The following is a 17,905-nucleotide window of genomic DNA, read 5'->3' on the forward strand; positions in this document are numbered from 1 at the left end:
ACATATAGACTTTAGACTTTTTGAGACAGGAATGAGAAACCAAAGGGGAACTCACTAGTTCACTGCCATATTGAACTCTTATGAGCTGAGGTGAGTGAGCTCTGTTTAGTTTTTTGATTTAGTGGGACATCCTGGGCATGTCCAACTAGATGTTGTTCTCAGGGAAGATTTACTGTACTGGACTTGTACTATATTTTGTAATCAAACAGGAGTGGCATATGATACCATGGGAGAGAGAAAGATTGTCCAGATGGAAATTTTGTAGCAAAAAATAGAATGGCCAATCTATATTTAACTTATGGATATAAAAAGAGTAGATAACAAATGATATGTGAAAAGCTGCTCAGAGACTTATGAAACAAAACAGGAAAGTAAAATATCATGGAGAAGATGGAAAAAATATGACAAGTTCTTAGTATCATCAAATTCTAAAGAATCAGGCAGGCCTGTGTTCAGAATCTGGCTCTACCAGGAGTTGTATAACTATGAGTTATTTATTTAAATTATCCAAGCTTTAATTTCTCTATCTGTAAAAAATAATAGTTGTACTTATATCATAGGTTTAAAATAAGGATCTGTGAGATAATCCATGTAAAGTATTTAGCACAGTGGTTAGCATAAATTCTCAGTAAATATTAGGCATTATTATTATTATTGGTTTTTGGATCAGAGTTGGTCTGTGGCAGGAAGAGAGAAATCTTCCTTTGATTCAAGGACTGAAAGAAAGAGTAGAGCCTGAATAAATTTGGGGGTGAAAGATAGAACATACAACGGAATTTATGTGAGGTATCATTTATCTCATTGCAGTGATCAAGATCGAATGTGATCATATGAGTTAATACTGCACTCAAAAAAAAAGAAAGAAAAAAAAGAAAGAATTTAGAGTTCATATGCCTGACTATATGGGAATGGGAATAAAGTAAATGGATGTTGGGTTTATCCCTAAATAGGGTGAAGAGAGCTCTTAAAGTGGATAGTTAAGGGGATAGGACACATTTAATGTGGCTGATTGTGGAATAGAGATTGACACAGAGCAAAATAAAAACTGGAAGGTCTAATATGCTAGATGCAATGAGAGGAAAAGAAGCTTAAATGGTAGAGGGGAAATGAAAGGTAGTGGAAGAGAGGAAGCAACTCATAGGTATAGGAGAAAGATTTGAGAGGAGAATTTTTGTTCATAAAAAAGGTGCAGAAATATTCCAGGTGATGACTAGGTTTGAAATTTACAGAAATGGAAATGGAGATGTTTTAAGACATTGAATCCAGATGTAGAAGTCAGAATCACCAAGTATAATATAAAGGATGTTTGAAAATAGGTCCTTTGAACCAACTAATTAAATCTTTGAGAAAGAAAAAAAAACCTGGAAGGCTGTGAGTTATTGCAATGAAGATGGGGAGATCATAATACAAAACAAATTTTATAGACACTACAGATACATTGTAGTAGACCATTAACCTTAAGACACTAGCTGTTTACTATTCTGCAAATATTCTTATCCAAACACTATTCTGTGCTCTGAAATATTTAAGTTCAGAAATTATCTTTGGAAATGAGACCCTAGGCTGCAACAATGTTACCTATATGAATATTAAACCATAGGTTAAATCAAGCCATAAAATAGCCTCATACCCTCACTAAAATTAGATTGGTAGTGTGTTTTTAAATGTTATTTTTTTCAAATGAATTTACTCGAACAGTACTTCTTTGTTTTGGTTTTAAGGCTTAAATTAGGTGCCACTGGAACCGTTACTGGCTTGGCAGATACTTGCTTCTATAGTGTGATTTGAGGGGTGTTTTGAGAGAAGGTTCATTTGAACCTAATTGTCTCTACCACTGGCACTTTTATTATCTATTAAACTGTTGCTCAGATGAATTTATCAAGATAGTTTTAATGAACCAGACGTCAACCAGAAACTTTAAAGAAGAGAAAGCAGTAAAAAGAATTTTGAGATAGAAGGAAAAACAAAATCAAGAGCAAGGAGTATTGCCAGAAGAGCTGAACGTCATGAGCATCTCTACAAATGTGGCATAAGGTCAGTGCATACCAAACTAAGGGAAGAGGAAAAAAAGGAAGAAATATTTTTTACCTATTTTTCTGATTTGGGGTAGAGAAGGACTAGTTGTCTGTGCACTAAATTCCCATCTTTATGTGTAATAAAAACGAAATGTTCAAGAAGCAGTTAAGCCTCCTTGAGTTGATTTAAAATATTTTCCTTTTGTGAAGATAGAGCCTTATTTTAGAAAAAATAATCAACTGAATCGTCTTATTAAACAGTGGTGATAGCCGGGTATGGTGGCTCTCGCCTGTAATCCCATCACTTTGGGAGGCCAAGGTTGAGTGGATCACCTGAGGTCAGGAGTTCGAGACCAGCCTGGCCAATATGGTGAAATCCCATCTCTATTAAAAATACAAAAAATTAGCCGGGTGTGGTGGTGGGCGCCTGTAGTCCCAGCTGCAACTCGGGAGATTCATAAACATACTTATTTCGAATAAAAATATATAAATCAGACATGGCCAGTGGATTTAAAACAGTCTCAAAATTTAGAACTCCCCCAGATTTCACAAATCCAACTCAAATGCAACAGGTCACAAATTCAGATACCTGCAGGAGTAGCATAAAGGAGAGAAGCGTCCTGGTAAGGACTCCTAGCAAAGGGAGGACTCAGGAGGCAGGAGAATGGCGTGAACCCGGGAGGCGGAGCTTGCAGTGAGCCAATATCGCGCCACTGCACTCCAGCCCAGGCGACAGAGCGAGACTGCGTCTCAAAGAAAAAAAAAAAAAATTAGCCAGGTGTGGTGGTGCATGCCTGTAATCCCAGCTACTTGGGAGGCCCAGGCAGGAGAATCGCTTGAACCCAGGAGGCGGAGGTTGCAGTGAGCCGAGGTCGCACCATTGCACTCCACCGTGGGCGAGGAGAGCAAAACTCCGTATCAAAAAAAAAAAAGGGGGGGGGGGTGTTATCTAATTGTAAGTGTACTTGCTTACCCTCATGGACAATGCTTGCTAAGGACTCAAGCAGGAGAGAAATGCTGCTTTAGGTAAATTACAACTAAAAGTATAAATTATCGTAGGTGAGAGTTGTGGAGTAAATAGTTTCTCTATTACAGTTAGACAGAACAATTGTCTTCTTGTGACTGGACTAGATCACAAGGTTTTTGCCAAAGGGTTCGTGTGAACTCAAGTAATCAGTCTTGTTTTGTGTAGGGGCCACATGGAGGAGAGAATGAGGCGGTTCTCAGGAGTGTCCCAGATCTTTTTTTTTTTTTTTTTTTTTTTTGCTTTTCCTGCACTCTTACCAATTAGAGAGGCAGAGTATTAGGTACAAATCCTGAAAGCTAGGAGGAAAACTATGAGGACTGTGATCTCTGGTGAAACCAGAGATATGTTCTAGAAAATTAATGTATTTGAAAGTTGAAGCAAGGAGAAAAGAGAAAAGACTCAGGGTTCTCTCTTCAAAGTTATTGCTGAAAAGGATATTTTAAACAGTTGATGGTATACCTAGTGTACATAAGGGTGTGTGTGTGTGTGCATAGTGTGTATTTTTATGTATGCTATAAAGAAATAATCTGTAAATATTTGTATGATGTTTTATTTGACTTTTCTATTAGAGATGCTTTGTTGATGTTTTTTATTAAAAGGATAGCATGATAATACCTGGTATAAGCAGAATTGTCAAAACGTATACATAGAAGCAGCCTGGATACCTAGGGCAGCTTACTCTTTGTGTGGGTTACCTTTTATTCTGAATTACTTGAACAATAGATTTATAAACATACCTATATCGAATAAAAAATATATAAATCAGACATGGTCAGTAGATTTAAAACAGTCTCAAAATGTAGTGCTCCCCCAGATTTCACAAATCCAGCTCAAATACCAACAGGTCACAAATTCAGATACCTGCGGGAATAGCATAAAAGAGAGAAGCGTCCTGGTAAGGACTCCTGGCAAAGGGAGGACTCAGGACTCGCTTAGAGGGGGATTCTCTACCTGGCTCCAGGGGTTTGTTGCCTAGTGGGAATGTCAGCTCTGATTTTCCAAGGAAAAAAGAAAATTCTGTTTTTTTTTTAATGTAAAATCTTATAATTTTAAATACTGGTATCCAGTTTTAATTTAAAAACATGTATAGACCAAACAAATTTTACATCAGAGATAGTCAACTACCGATTTCACCTGATTGACTGAGTTTTTGTTGAATCTCTCTATATATTTATTCGCATTTTTTTGAATTTGTTGAAGTCCAAATGAGCTGCTCAAAAGGGAGTTCAGACTTCTAACATAAATGTCAAATGCGCTAAAGTTTACCTCTTTGTGAAACATTGCAAGAATTTGTAAATAGTCCTTTAGGACTTTATTGTGCCCGCAGAGTAAAATAGTGAATGAATTATGAATCTGGAAATTATAAATTCATAATATAAGTCAGTTAATTCAGTCTCAAAAGCATTGATTTATTTAATCTGGAACAGATGATTTTGATTCTTATAGAACTGAATTCACTGACTAAGCTATTCTTGCCCTGCACAGATACCGGATAAGAGGTCTGAGGCAACCATGGCCTACAGCAGTTTGGATTTGGTTTATAAATATTTTAAAGTTGTCAGAAATACCTCAGAGTTGTACAGGGCCAGAGATTAAGAGATTCAATCCAAGAAAGGGAAGGAAAAATTCCACTAATAATATCAAAAATTGGACAAAGGACGACATTAATGATACCCCTTACATTTTCCTCTGGCAGTTCATTTGAGGTGTGTGTGCAGGGCGGGGCGGGAAAGGGGGTATATTTTCTTTGAAAATAAAAATATCTTTCTGAAGGAAACCTTAGCTTTTTTGCAGCCTGAAGCATGGTCAGTGTCACTTAAATAAGCAATAATTAGTCTTGGTAAAACTTGTGTTTGAATTTTAATTTGAAAGTTGGAAAATTTTGATATTTAAAATATTGACTTTTTCAAAAAAGGATAATTTTTATAGCAATAGAAAACCTTTATTTATTTATTTATTTTTTTTATTATACTTTAAGTTTTAGGGTTTGCTGATTAACCTAAACATTGTTTCTCAGAAGCTTTTAGTTTAGGATTCTTTAATTAGAAACTTTAAGAAATTACTAGTCTACCTTCTATATAATATGTTCTTAAATCAATAGAAGAAAAAGAATTGCATGATGATAAAGGAAAGTGTACTACTAGTTATACATTCATTTTATTCTGTATTTTGTATGAACAGATATATATAAATATAATTAATTAATTAAATGAAAGAAATCACCAATAACAAAAATGGAAATTCACAGCTTCTAAAATTTTAACAACTTAATTCTTAATTTTAGATATGTTGATCACAGTGTTTCAAGTCAATTCTGAAACTTAGCAAAAGAGAATTTTAAGGAGACGTTAATTAGATTAAATAAACGCAATATATTTTATAGAAAATGTATGTATATGCACATCACTATACATCTGTGAAGATTACTGTCATGGAAAGCTAAAGAGCAACTTTACAAGAAAGGAAATTATTTGCAACCATGAAAGCTGTAATTAGGAAAGCATAAGGTGCCACAAAGAAGTCCCTCTAAATCCTTCTAGGAAAACAATGTCCAGGAATTGGATTCAGTCTTCATAGCATTTATGATAAGTGTAGCCAGCTTTGTATAGATGCTTAAAACTTTAAATATTATTTCCTAGAAGTGCTTGAAAATTCATTATGTTATCTGAGGGAGACCAAAGTCATTGTGGAATGACGATGTGAGAATTATTAGGAAACCATTGGAAAATGATAAATACTCTTCAGTCAGTGGTAACTGCCATGGAGAATATTGCCTTATTCTTATTTTTGAAGTTTTGAATGTATGTGACAAAAAACAAAGAGATGAACAAAAGCAAACAAAAAACCTGTAAGATACATTCTAGCATTTTTAGCCATCTCTGATTCTTATTCAAGAAATAAAAGTGAAGATCCTTCTTAACAGTATAAAGCATTTTATGCCAGACATGTGTTGTATCCTTTAAATATTATGAATCTTGCCAATGTCTTTAATCGGTTCTCACATACATACGTGAGGATTCACATTTTTTCATGATTAGGACACTACATATTAGCATGCATTTCAGAGAACATTATTGTATGTGGGTTCTAAAAGTGAAAATCCTTGGAATTTAAAGTCGCATGTGGCAAAATCTTCTTGGCCAAAAGATTCAGTCTCTCATCTAATATAAAATAATCCCCATATCAAATGAAGCAGATATCTATCAATATTGAGAAAGCAACGTGCTCGACATGTTGGAGGTCTTCCATTGACACTACTTAGTAAGGTTTTACCAATGAAGAATCAGTACATAAAAGACTTAATATCGTATCACACATGGGTCTGTGTTTGGTTATTATTCTACCGACTCATATTTTTATCATAATTGTTTCTTTCTTCACTATTCTATGCTTAGGAGATCTGCTAATATGAATGGCTAAAGGATAAATAAAGCTGACAAACAAACATGAAGATATCTCTTGGCATTAAGATAATTATAGATCATTACATGGTAGGAATAGCCGATAGTTCTAAAGTAATATAACAATTTAAACCTGTACTTCACCTCAGCTTTTTAATATTTTACTATTTCTCCTTTGTTGCTTCAAAGCTATGAATTTCAAGATTTATTTGTCACTCTTCTCTATATTTTCTGCTGTACACAGTATTTGTGGTCTATGGCAACCAATCCCCTTGGGCGTTCTTTTGCTTTAATTTGCATAAACACAGGCATCATATGAATATTCAGTGAGTGGCTTTGCATTAAGTAAGTGCCCTTAATCAGCTTTTCAGTTCAGTTTTATTGGTTGCACGCACAGTCAGTTATTTCATCCAGAAAATCTGAAGGCCCTACAAACTAACCAGGTAAGGATTGTAATTCCTTGATGCATTTAATGAAAGAATATTATCATTTGATTTCATAGGTTCTAGAGAATGCTAAAAACATGATGGGGTTTTTTTTCCCTATGTTTTTTCCTTCACTTGGTGGTCAGGTGGATGCATGATTCTCTAATTTGCATAAACATCAGCTCTATGAATAATTCATCAGGGTTATTTTAAACACTAGGCTTCTACTTTGGATGGCACTAGGGTACCACCATTTGATTGGCTGGATGCTGTTTTCATCACCAGCAGAATTCCTATAACATGAAAGCACCTAAAGGAGCTGAATTGAATATACAGTTTTTGTTTTTTGAAAAATATCTGTTATCTTTTCAAAGCAAATTGTGCTGCTTTTCCCCTTCCCTACCATTAGAGCTTCTAGCGTTTCATAAATACATTACAAGCTCAAATGTGGCTCTTTGTAGACTTGACCGGTGTCTGTGATTTCTGGAGAATGGGGTAGCAGCTGTATTCTTCTGAACATGCATAAACATGAGCAACATGTAAATAAGAAACCATCACATGCATATGGAGCCCTGGACAGCTCCATTGCTAGGTTTCATCTATTTTCTTTATCAGAATCTTCTCTTTGAATGATAACTTTGAGACAGTTTTATCTATTTTAAAATGCCATGAACAATTATGGTACTATATATGCATATAATAAGCATATATGATCAGACAAATTATTCCTTGTTGAATATGTTATTTATAGTTTTTTCTCAGCTCACCTGCAGATTTTTAAATTTGGTAGCTCTTTGTAATACAATAGTGGCAAGAGAAGTGTTAATCAAGAATGACCAGGATAATTAATTTAAATATTAGGGTGTAATTCACTCCCATAATTTACTAAAAATAAATTGTGCCTTTCTTTATGCTTGTGGAGATGAGGAATATGGAATTTCAAGGCATTCTTTGTTAGTCTTCTCAACATCACCCATTTGCCTCTCTGGTCTCAGAGTCCTCACTGACAAGATTTTCATTGTAAACATTTGTGAAAGTGAAACATTACAGACATACAGGACTGGAGAATGGTGCAAATTGAATTTAGTCTTTGGCACATTCCATTTTTGTTTTCCCACCCCATAGAGACATATTGCACAAATAAGATGCTAAGTATTTTCTGTTATGAAAGGTGTATTAAATGTTTTGTGCAATCAGTCTGTGAAATCAACTATAAAATACTCCACATTCACTGTATTTCCTATACATTGTATGGATAAAAATACCGAAGACATCTTTAATAGGGAATAAAGAAGGCTGAAATTTTTTCAGTATTTAATAGGTTTTCCACATGAAAATTTAAATGTTCCCTTTACATCAATTTTGCACTCTAATATTCTTCACTGATTTTTTGTAAATAATATGCAAATATATGAGTTACATATGATGCTAAAACTGAAGAAAAATAAAATCCTTTTTACTTTTTCTTTCTAGCTTTCTATTCATCTAATGATAGAGTTGGGCTAGTTCCTATTTTCCTTTATTTGAATTATTTGTAATTAGGTGGGTCTATTTCTATTTTCTTTTCTTTCTTTTTTTTTTTGCTATACCTTTAGAATAAAAATATTAAAGGAATAGTTCTGAGACAATACTCCTTCACTCAGGACCAATATTCATAAACACATTTGACATATTTGTTATATTGTCTGTTGTCAAATGCTCCATAATTTAAAAAATGGAGTAAGGAATTCAAAACTAAAATTGCTTAAAATGAGAGGAAATTGCAAATTTCTCTCAGAATTCCATGTGACCATATTAGGAATTGTGTTTTACATGTAATTATAAATAGTAATTTAAACCTCACATCTGCAGTGTGCTATGTTTAATTAAATCTTGCAAGATTCAATATGGATGCTGTTTAATTATCAGCCATTAAATGTTTACAGCTGTAATAAACACCATGCAGTCTTTACCATTACTATATGAAGATTGTAGATTTGGAACCATTTAGCCAAAGATGCTATTTAAGTGGTGCTCATTCTATTGAATACTTTTTTAAAAACCAGCTAAATATATATATATATATATATATATATCCAATGTATATTTCTTTCATTTGTTTCAAAATAATCCAAATTATTTTCTAAACAAGAAATAAATTATAATTTCAGAAGAGAGTCCTATTATTCTGTAGATCTGTAAATATATGTCTATAATTCTATTTTATGTGTGTATAATTTTGAAAATGAAAAATTCTCATCTAATTCTTTTTGATTGAGCAATTGTGAAATGTACAATTTCACATGATAAACTGAATTTCTTTATGTTTTTGCCATTTATATTATTTGTAGAAATCACTGAAGCTTCTTTAAAGAAAACATATTTTTAATAAAGTTGAAAACTGCAAAGCTAGTGAGTGACCAAAGAATTTACCTTCCATTTCAGTAGAGGATTCCTCCTAGAAGGGCAAGAAGCATCTTGTATTGTATAAGCCTTGTTTAAATAAAACAAAGCATTCAGTTAAATTTTAAAAAGAAATCATCACATCAATGAAATTAAAATTATAATACATTTCTAAGGAGGAAAAATAATTTATATCTTGCACATACAGTCTTTTATTTCATGTAGTGCTTTTATATTTTTAGACATTTTTAAAAGAAAAACAGTGAAATGTTTTATATATATATATATATACACACACATATATATACATTCATACAGTCAATTAAAAGATATTTTCATTAACATCTATCTGACCATCCTGCATGTGGTGAACAAAAAAAATCCATACACTATTATCTGTAATTTTGCATCCTTGTTTTAATCTTCTGATTACATTGTCAAAAAAATGTTAGTGAGGGATTTAAGCAATTAAGACTGTGTATATATCATTGCTAAATCCACTGGTAGTTAAGGAAAATTGCAACCAACCAGTGCTTTAGTCTGAAAAGGATAAAACCTAAGTTAATCTACATGGAGTGAGTACTAAACGAGGAATATTTTGTCTGCACAAAAGTTTTGGAACGGAATGATACCTTAAGGCAAGAAATATCAATTAGCTCATATACATCCCCTAGCAAATTCACACACCTTTATGAGAGACTGTTCTCAATGAAGATAAGATAGACCCTCTTAATCTAAACTTAATCTGACTGCTGGTTGTAAGTGTATGACTTGCACACCTATTTTCAAATCCCTCCACCCTGTGGCACTCATCGCACAGGAACCCAATCATTCAGATTTGCAAACTTACTTAAAGCTTTCTTGTCATTGTTCTGAATGGATACTGTTTAAATCTAGATGGACAAAATAAGTCAGACTTAATAACCTGTGTCTGAGTTAGCCAGTTAAGTTTCTTAGCACAGAAAAGGATGAGGAGGAGGAGGGGTGTGGCTTACTTTTGAGCTTTCCTGTTCTGACTGGAGCTCCCTCTACCACTCTAATTGCTCAACTCCATTAGTTAGAACTGTACACTTAATTTTTTAATAGGGTTAAATTTTATAAAGTTATTGGGTAACTTGAATTTGTATAGCTACTCTTAAAATATGATCCTAATTATAATTAGGTTATCACCCAATCGAAATAAAAATGCTGTAAGCTTTGGTAGTGTGTTTTGTAATTAAATTTTTAATTCAGACCCCGTTTGAAATTTCCCAGTGGCATTCTGAACTTAGTGATTAGGGAAGCAAACAAGTAATATTTGTGGTTAAAATTCCATTTTAAATATTATTTTGGGTGAAAATATACCACTTTCTGTCTCCTTTTATCATACTATTTATCAAAGGCATATATGACATATTGATAGTCTACCTGGAATGGATACTTAAAACAGAAAAACTTTTAGAAGGAATGTTTAATAAAGGAGGATCTTTTAGAATTACCATGTGTTCTTTTTGTGTTTGTTTGTATAGTGCATTAAATATACAGATTTTTAATAGTGAATTTTAAATAAATATATCCGGATTCAAATAGTATTATACATAGTATTTTTTATATTTCTACTTATAAGTGAGGCTGGTTAAAAATGGAGACATTATATTTTCTTTCATCAAGTTATGGTATCAAAGTTATATTAGCCTTATAAAATGTGTTGGACAGTTTTACCTCTTCCATTGTCTCTGATACAAATTGTACATGAATTATCCATTTCTTCAAGTTTGGTACAAATTGACTATAAATCCATCTGGGCCATGTATTTTTTGGGAGGAATCTTTTTTTTTTTATTCAATTTCTTAAGTGGTAGTGATCAGTTGGGTTATTTATTTCTTATTGCGTGTATTTTGATTATGTATATTTTTCTAAGAAATTTTTCTTTTCATCTAAGTTTTCAGTTTCACTAACATAAACTTATTCATTGTATTTCTTATGACATAAAACTTGTACTATGTGAACAATATGCCTCCTTTTCATTTTGTATTTTATTTGTCTGTGATTTTCTATTTTCTTCCCCTTGGACTTTCTTGTAAGAGTTTTGTCTATTATCAGTCCTTTCAATGTAACAGTTTGGGGTTTTGCATCTTACTGATACTATGTCCTTGTTCTTCATTTCATTGATTTTTGATCTTTAAAGCTTTGTGGTCTTGGATTCCTTAGAGGTATCTCTAAGAATTGTACCAGATCTAAAATTCTATGATTCTGTGAAAAGTTATTCGATGTTTAGAAGCCATTGGAACTCTCACATAAACATAAAAGGAAGTGGGATACTAGTTTTTATTGGGTGAATTTACTTATGTAGGTATCCTTTGTCTGGAGTAATTACAACTAGAGTATTTCACATTGCTATGAGTAGACTTTAGCCTTTAAGGAAATCTACTTGGAAAGACTCTTGCAACTCATGATAATAATATGATTTAAAAAATATTTTTAGAAAGTCTATCATTTTATTTAGACAGAGAGAACTCAATCTGCAGAGTAGTATTTGGGATATGTTGTTCTTAGAATTAAAAACCAACACATTAATTGCTTAGAAAAGGTTTGTGAAAAGTTCACAATATAACATGAAATCATTTTATACTCATATAAAGGGTCACTAAATCTAGTTGGGTTTTTTTTTTTTACATTTTCTATTTTGTGAGTGGACCACTCATATAAAATTATTTCAAAATCAAGCAAAGCTAATAAAAGTTCATCAGGATTCTTTGAAAGCATTTTCTTAGTAAAATAAAATTCATGCCTTTGGTATCTTAACATTAAGTCAAGTTAAACTCTTGGTTAATAAATAGACACACACACAAATCACAGACTGAATTCTTATCTGAGTGAAGAGTTGGCTTTTGTTTGCTTGCTTATTTACTTGCCTTTTGGTGAACTGTCCTAAAATGAATTGTTTATTCATAATAGCATTTATTATTTTTCTCTTAGCCTGCTAATGTGATAAATTGTATGGACTTAACAAATGTTGTAACTGATACTACATACTGGAACTATTTGAGATTTTATGCAAACATACTTAAATAAACTGTAGGAAGAAAATGAGAACTTTTTTGAATACAATATTTTAACAAAATGATCTGTTGTCTTTTGGAATATAGTAGCTTGGAGAACTATAACATTAGACTTTTATCATCAGTTTTAACCCCTTTACCCCTCTTTGATTTATAGAACACTAGTTTGACATACTTTAGTTAATAAAGTCACTGGTTCATTTATCTGCTTAAAATGGTAATATAAATTTGAGAAGGTTGAAATAATTCTTTAAAGATTGGTATGATATACAAGTGATCCAAGATGTAGAAAATAATTTTCTCTTAAATATAAATCATACTTACTGAAAATACTTTTCTAGACATGATTATTTTTATTCCAATGTGATCAGTTTTACATTTGCTTTTTAACATGGTTTCAAGAGTAATTTTCTACTTATTCCAAGGTCTGTAAATTGTTTAGTTCAATATCTGGTTCCCAGATACTTGTATCAAAATATGTCTGAGCTTGCACCTATATTTTCACATGAAATTAGAACATTAAACCTAACTTCAAATATTCAATTCTGTGATTCTTTTTCTCTGGGAATATCCAAATTCGTTTGCCACTAATTTTAAAGTCTTCTGGTCACAGTAAGAAGAATTTTGCCTACCAACAGACTATTTTAATAAGTTATATAAAGTACCCTGGAGAGAATTTGATTTCACATAGAAAAGATAAGAAAGGCTCAATAATAGTTGCTTCTTGATACATCTGAGACAATAAATTATATTTTAAAAGTAGTAATATCAAGATTTTGAGGGGTTTTACTAATAATTAACTTACAATACTTTTGTGCAATGTGATAGGATTTTTACCTGGTGGCCGATTTGTATAACATAATGGAACAAGCTGGGAATAGACTCAAATCTCATAACAGGCCTTGCAATTATATAAGTACTCTCCTGGAAAGGCATTATCATTCTTTTTAATGTAGAATGCAACATTATTTTGCCAGTATTTATATTTCATAAATTAAACATCAAATGTCTTCTGTCTTCTAGTTCCTTCTGTGAGAAATAAATGATAAATAACTTTTTATAAGTACTGAGACTCACATGAGGCAATCTGTTGAGGGGAAGCCACAATAAAAAAATATGTTGCTACAAATACTTCTCTTTTTATGTCAAAATTTGTAGGATTTTTCTCTGTATATTATCAGAAACAGAGAGGAATCTTGCCTCAAGTATTCATCCACTTCTTCTGTTTATTCTCCACCTTAAATGCTAATCTTAGCTTATTATACCACTATAATTCTCATTGAGGCTTATTGTAATATTCCAAACAATAGATCCAAACATGGGAAGGAAAATAAGGAGAAATTGCAGGTGATGATTTAAAAAAAAAAAAGCAAAAAAGAAATTCATGTAAATGCTTGAATGTGGGGCAAGAGAGACAGTGAAAGACAGAAAAGAATAAAAGAATATTACAATATGCATATGCAAAAGAATGAAGTTGAGTCCTTATTCTACATAATATACAAAAGTTAACTCAAAATGCATTGATAACCTAAATGTAACACCCCAAGCCAAAAAACTCCTAGAAGGAAACATAAATGAAAATCTTCATGATATTAGATTTGGCAATCGTTTCTTGGAAATGATACCCAAAGCATAGGCGGCAAATGCAAACATAGATAAATGGGACTATATCAAACTAAAAAACTTCTGTACAACAAAGAAAACAATCAATAGACTGAAAAGGCAAAATATGAAATGCATTAAAATGTTGGAAATAATTAATCTGAGAAGTTAGTGTCCAGAATGTTTAAAGAACTCCTATAACTCAACAACAAAAAACCATCCAATTAAAAATTAGGCAAAGAACTTGAAAAGATGCTTCTCTAAGGATCATATCCAAATGGTCAGCAAGCATATGAAAATATGCTCAATAGCAGTAACCATTAGAGAAATGCAGATCAAAACCGCAATGAAATACTACTGTATATCCATCAGGATGGTTAATATCAAAAGAACAGAAAATAAGTGTTGGTGAGGATGTGGAGAAATTAGAAACCTTATGCACTGTTGGTGAGATTTTAAAATAGAGCACCTGCTGTGGAAAGCAGTATGGTGGTTCCTGAAGAAATTAAAATTATAACTTCATATTACACAGTAGTCACACTTCTGGATATACAGTGGTCTCTTGGTATCTGTGGGAGATGGCTTCCAGGACTTCTTAGAGAAAATCAAAATTTATGAACGTTCAAGTCCTTGATATAAAATAGCACAGTATTTGCATATAACCCATCACATCCTCCCATATACATTAAATCATCTCTAGATTACTTCTAATACCCAATATAATGTAAATGGTTATTATACTATATCATTTAGGGAATAATGACAAGAAAAAAATGTCTGTACACATTCAGTGGAGGTGCAATATTTGTTTCCAAACACTTTGATCCATGGTTGATTGAATCCACAGATGGAAAACCCATGGATATAGGGGGCCAAGTATCTAAAAAAATTTAAAGCAAGATCTCAAAGAGACATTTGCATATTCATGTTCATGGCAACATTATTCACTATAATCAAGAGGTGGGAACACACAAATGTCCATCACTGGATGAGTGGCTAAACAATATGTGTCTATACACACAATAAAATATTATTTAGCCTTAAAAAGGAAGGATATTCTTTCACATACTACAACATTGAATGAACTGTGAGGGCATTATGCTAAGTGAAATAAGACTGTCACAAAAGGATAAATACCAGATGATTCCATTTATACAAGGCATTGGCAGTAGTTAAACTCACAAAACAGAATGGTGGTTGCCAGAAGCTGGGAGGAAGGAGAAATGGGGAATTGTTCAATGGGTATAGAGCTTCAGTTTTGCAACATGGAAAAATTCTAGAGGTAATTGCACAATGTGAATATTCTTAACACTACTGAACTGTACACTTTAAAATGGTAAATTTTCTCTTATGATTTTTTGTACTACAATAAAAAAATTTAAAAGAACGTTGCATAATTCAATATGCACTAAGAAATATAGATGATTTTGCCAAACTTTTCACTATTAAGAAAATTGATTTAAAGTGAATTAAAAAATATATCTCCACAAATTTTTGAAAGAATAGTGTAATGCCAAAGTATTTTTATAGTGAAAGTCAGTAACATACACAAACTTAGAGTTTGAAAAATCTGGATAATTGTTACATTATATTGAACAAACAGGCAATTTGGCAAACCAAAAAAATGTTCATTTCATTCAAAATGTTATCTACTTATATTAGCTTTTGAGAGACTTAGAGCACATTTATATTTTATTTTATATCCTGATTAGAATTTTTGTCATTTTATGCTTCTAGTATTTTAAATTATACAACTGGACATCTAGCTCTTTATCCATCCATCCACCCACCATGCAGTCATGTGTGTAATATTTATAATATATAATTTTCCTCCTTTTTCTTCCCTCTACATTGTAATACCTGTGAATTATTACCATTGCAATACCTGTGAATTATTACCATTGCTATGTATCTCCAAATATCTTAATTTTCTAAGAACTTAAAGAATGATGAAAGAAGATTCGTTACGATTTTTAAGAATTATGATAATACTTGATGATACGGTGAGGCAAATCTTGTACTTTTTTATCTGTTTATAAAATCTCTGAAATGATAAAAGACAGCAAACTTTACTCTTACCCTTTTCTTAAACTAAATGAAAAGAGAGCTGGATCATGATTCACAATAGATGATCTTCTCACTCACTAATAACAACTATTTCATTTGCCATTCTTCACACCAGTTGCTGTGTCAGGACAACCACATATTTTGTACAGCGCTCTCTAGCACGTGGTTTGAAATTTATCCTCCAGAGACCATCTGCTATAAATGGGCTGCAGTGCAGTTAATGAATATTTTATTGCTTTCTCTCCTTTTTCTCATCTAGAATGGAAACCATGGGGAAAATGTGAAGTGTCAAATTGACAGAGATGTTTCGTTGATCCACTCATTCTCCGAAAGTGTTTTGTTAAGTATATGTGTGTATTTTATGTAATCAATTTACTAATGCAGATACACATCAGGGAAAACATGAAAGACTCAATATTAATGTGTCTAATTTTTAAGCATAATTTCTGCCATTATGAGTGCATCACTTTTTATTAACTTGAAATAAAATAGCCGTTGACTGGAAGAATGAATCTAACAGGTCATACGTTCTCTAGAAAGGCAACTGTTATGAGAAAATCTGTAGTGAAATTATTCACCGCCACCATATTTCTGTTGTCACTAAAAGATCATCTTTGCCTTGTGCTCCTGTGAAATAGTGCTAAATTTCTCAGATTGTTATTTGTCTACCAGAGAATGAATGAGAGGTCCAGGTCAAATTTGGGGCATTACCCTTCCAAGTCCCTTCTTTCTGGGATAATTAATGAAATAACTCTGTTACTATTAGTGAATCAGTGTCTTGCAACATCACCCCTTTGCACTCCAGCAACTTCATATACGTTTTCTACGGTTTTAAAACACATTAGCTAAAATATCATGTGAAATTTGACAAGTTTATATTGCTCTGGCCATGTGGTGCAATTAAAGGAGAACACTTATTGAAGATCTAGTATGTGTCCAATATCGTGTTAAACATTTTAGATGTATCATCTCATTTTATCCTCACAACCACACTAATATGTATGTACTTATGATTCACAGTATGTGCTCATGGTTCACAGCTGCATGCCTCTCCAGGAATTCCCCCAGCTGAAGGTAGCTCCCTCACTTGATGGTAGAATAAAGGAAGAGAACAGCAAGGAGCTCAAAATGACTGAAGAGATGTGCCAGGAACTGGAGTCATGCCAAGCAGCTGAAGTGTTATTCCTTAGGCCATTGTACTTAGGATTAAGTAATATATATAAGTTGACATAAAATGTAGGTATGATCTACATTTTATAATTGTGGAAGTTCAAGTTAAGAAAGGCCAAACAACTTATTCAAGGCCGCACATCTACTAAGTTGAAAGTTGGGTTAGTCTAATGCAAAGGCCTATACACTTTATAGTATATCATGTGGACCCCAGGTTAATATTGATAGCCCTTTACATTATGAATTAAATTAGAATTATGGTAGATAAGTTCATTGCATTTCTAAAATAAAAGTAGAAACTGAAAGAAAAATTTGAGTTCTTATTATATAATGAACACTACGCAAGTTTTCCAAATGCTTTCAAATGTTTTCTGCTGAAACCTTAAGATAAAATTAGATAATTTCTACACATAAATGTGATACATATGGTTAGAATTCTGAACTCTAGACTTCATTTCTAGTTAATATAGTACATATTTTTCTCAATTAAGGTGGATAATTCGTTCTTTTAACCTCATATAAACATTATAATTATGTAGGTTTTGCTTTTAGATGGATTAAATGATTTTTTTGTTGACAAATCAATCTATTTACTCATCAAATATTTGCTGAGTATATACTATATGCCAGGCACCCTTCTAGGTGTGGGAGTTGAGCAGTGAATGAGAAATATATGTGCCTATGAATTTCTAGTCTACTGATTTTCATCTCTGGAACAAACTCACACACTACATTGAAATATATTAAAGTTATAGACAATATGCCTATTCAATAA

The 17,905-nt window shown here is 32.4% G+C and overlaps 1 long non-coding RNA gene across 1 annotated transcript in view; it reads right to left on the minus strand.

Moving 5' to 3' along the window:
- Nucleotides 1-2,725: 2,725 nt before the first annotated feature.
- LOC129533433 (uncharacterized) overlaps nucleotides 2,726-17,905 on the minus strand; it is a 75,114-nt gene continuing 59,934 nt past the window's right edge. Inside the window, exons 5-8 of the long non-coding RNA XR_010133665.1 lie at nucleotides 14,363-14,487; nucleotides 10,101-10,143; nucleotides 9,281-9,340; nucleotides 2,726-2,764 (exon numbers count right to left, since the gene is read on the minus strand). This is a non-coding gene — a long non-coding RNA (uncharacterized lncRNA). The remainder of the gene's footprint in view (nucleotides 2,765-9,280; nucleotides 9,341-10,100; nucleotides 10,144-14,362; nucleotides 14,488-17,905) is intronic.

Source organism: Gorilla gorilla, chromosome 4 (assembly GCF_029281585.2).
Source record: "Gorilla gorilla gorilla isolate KB3781 chromosome 4, NHGRI_mGorGor1-v2.1_pri, whole genome shotgun sequence".
NCBI classification, from domain to species: Eukaryota; Metazoa; Chordata; class Mammalia; order Primates; family Hominidae; genus Gorilla; species Gorilla gorilla.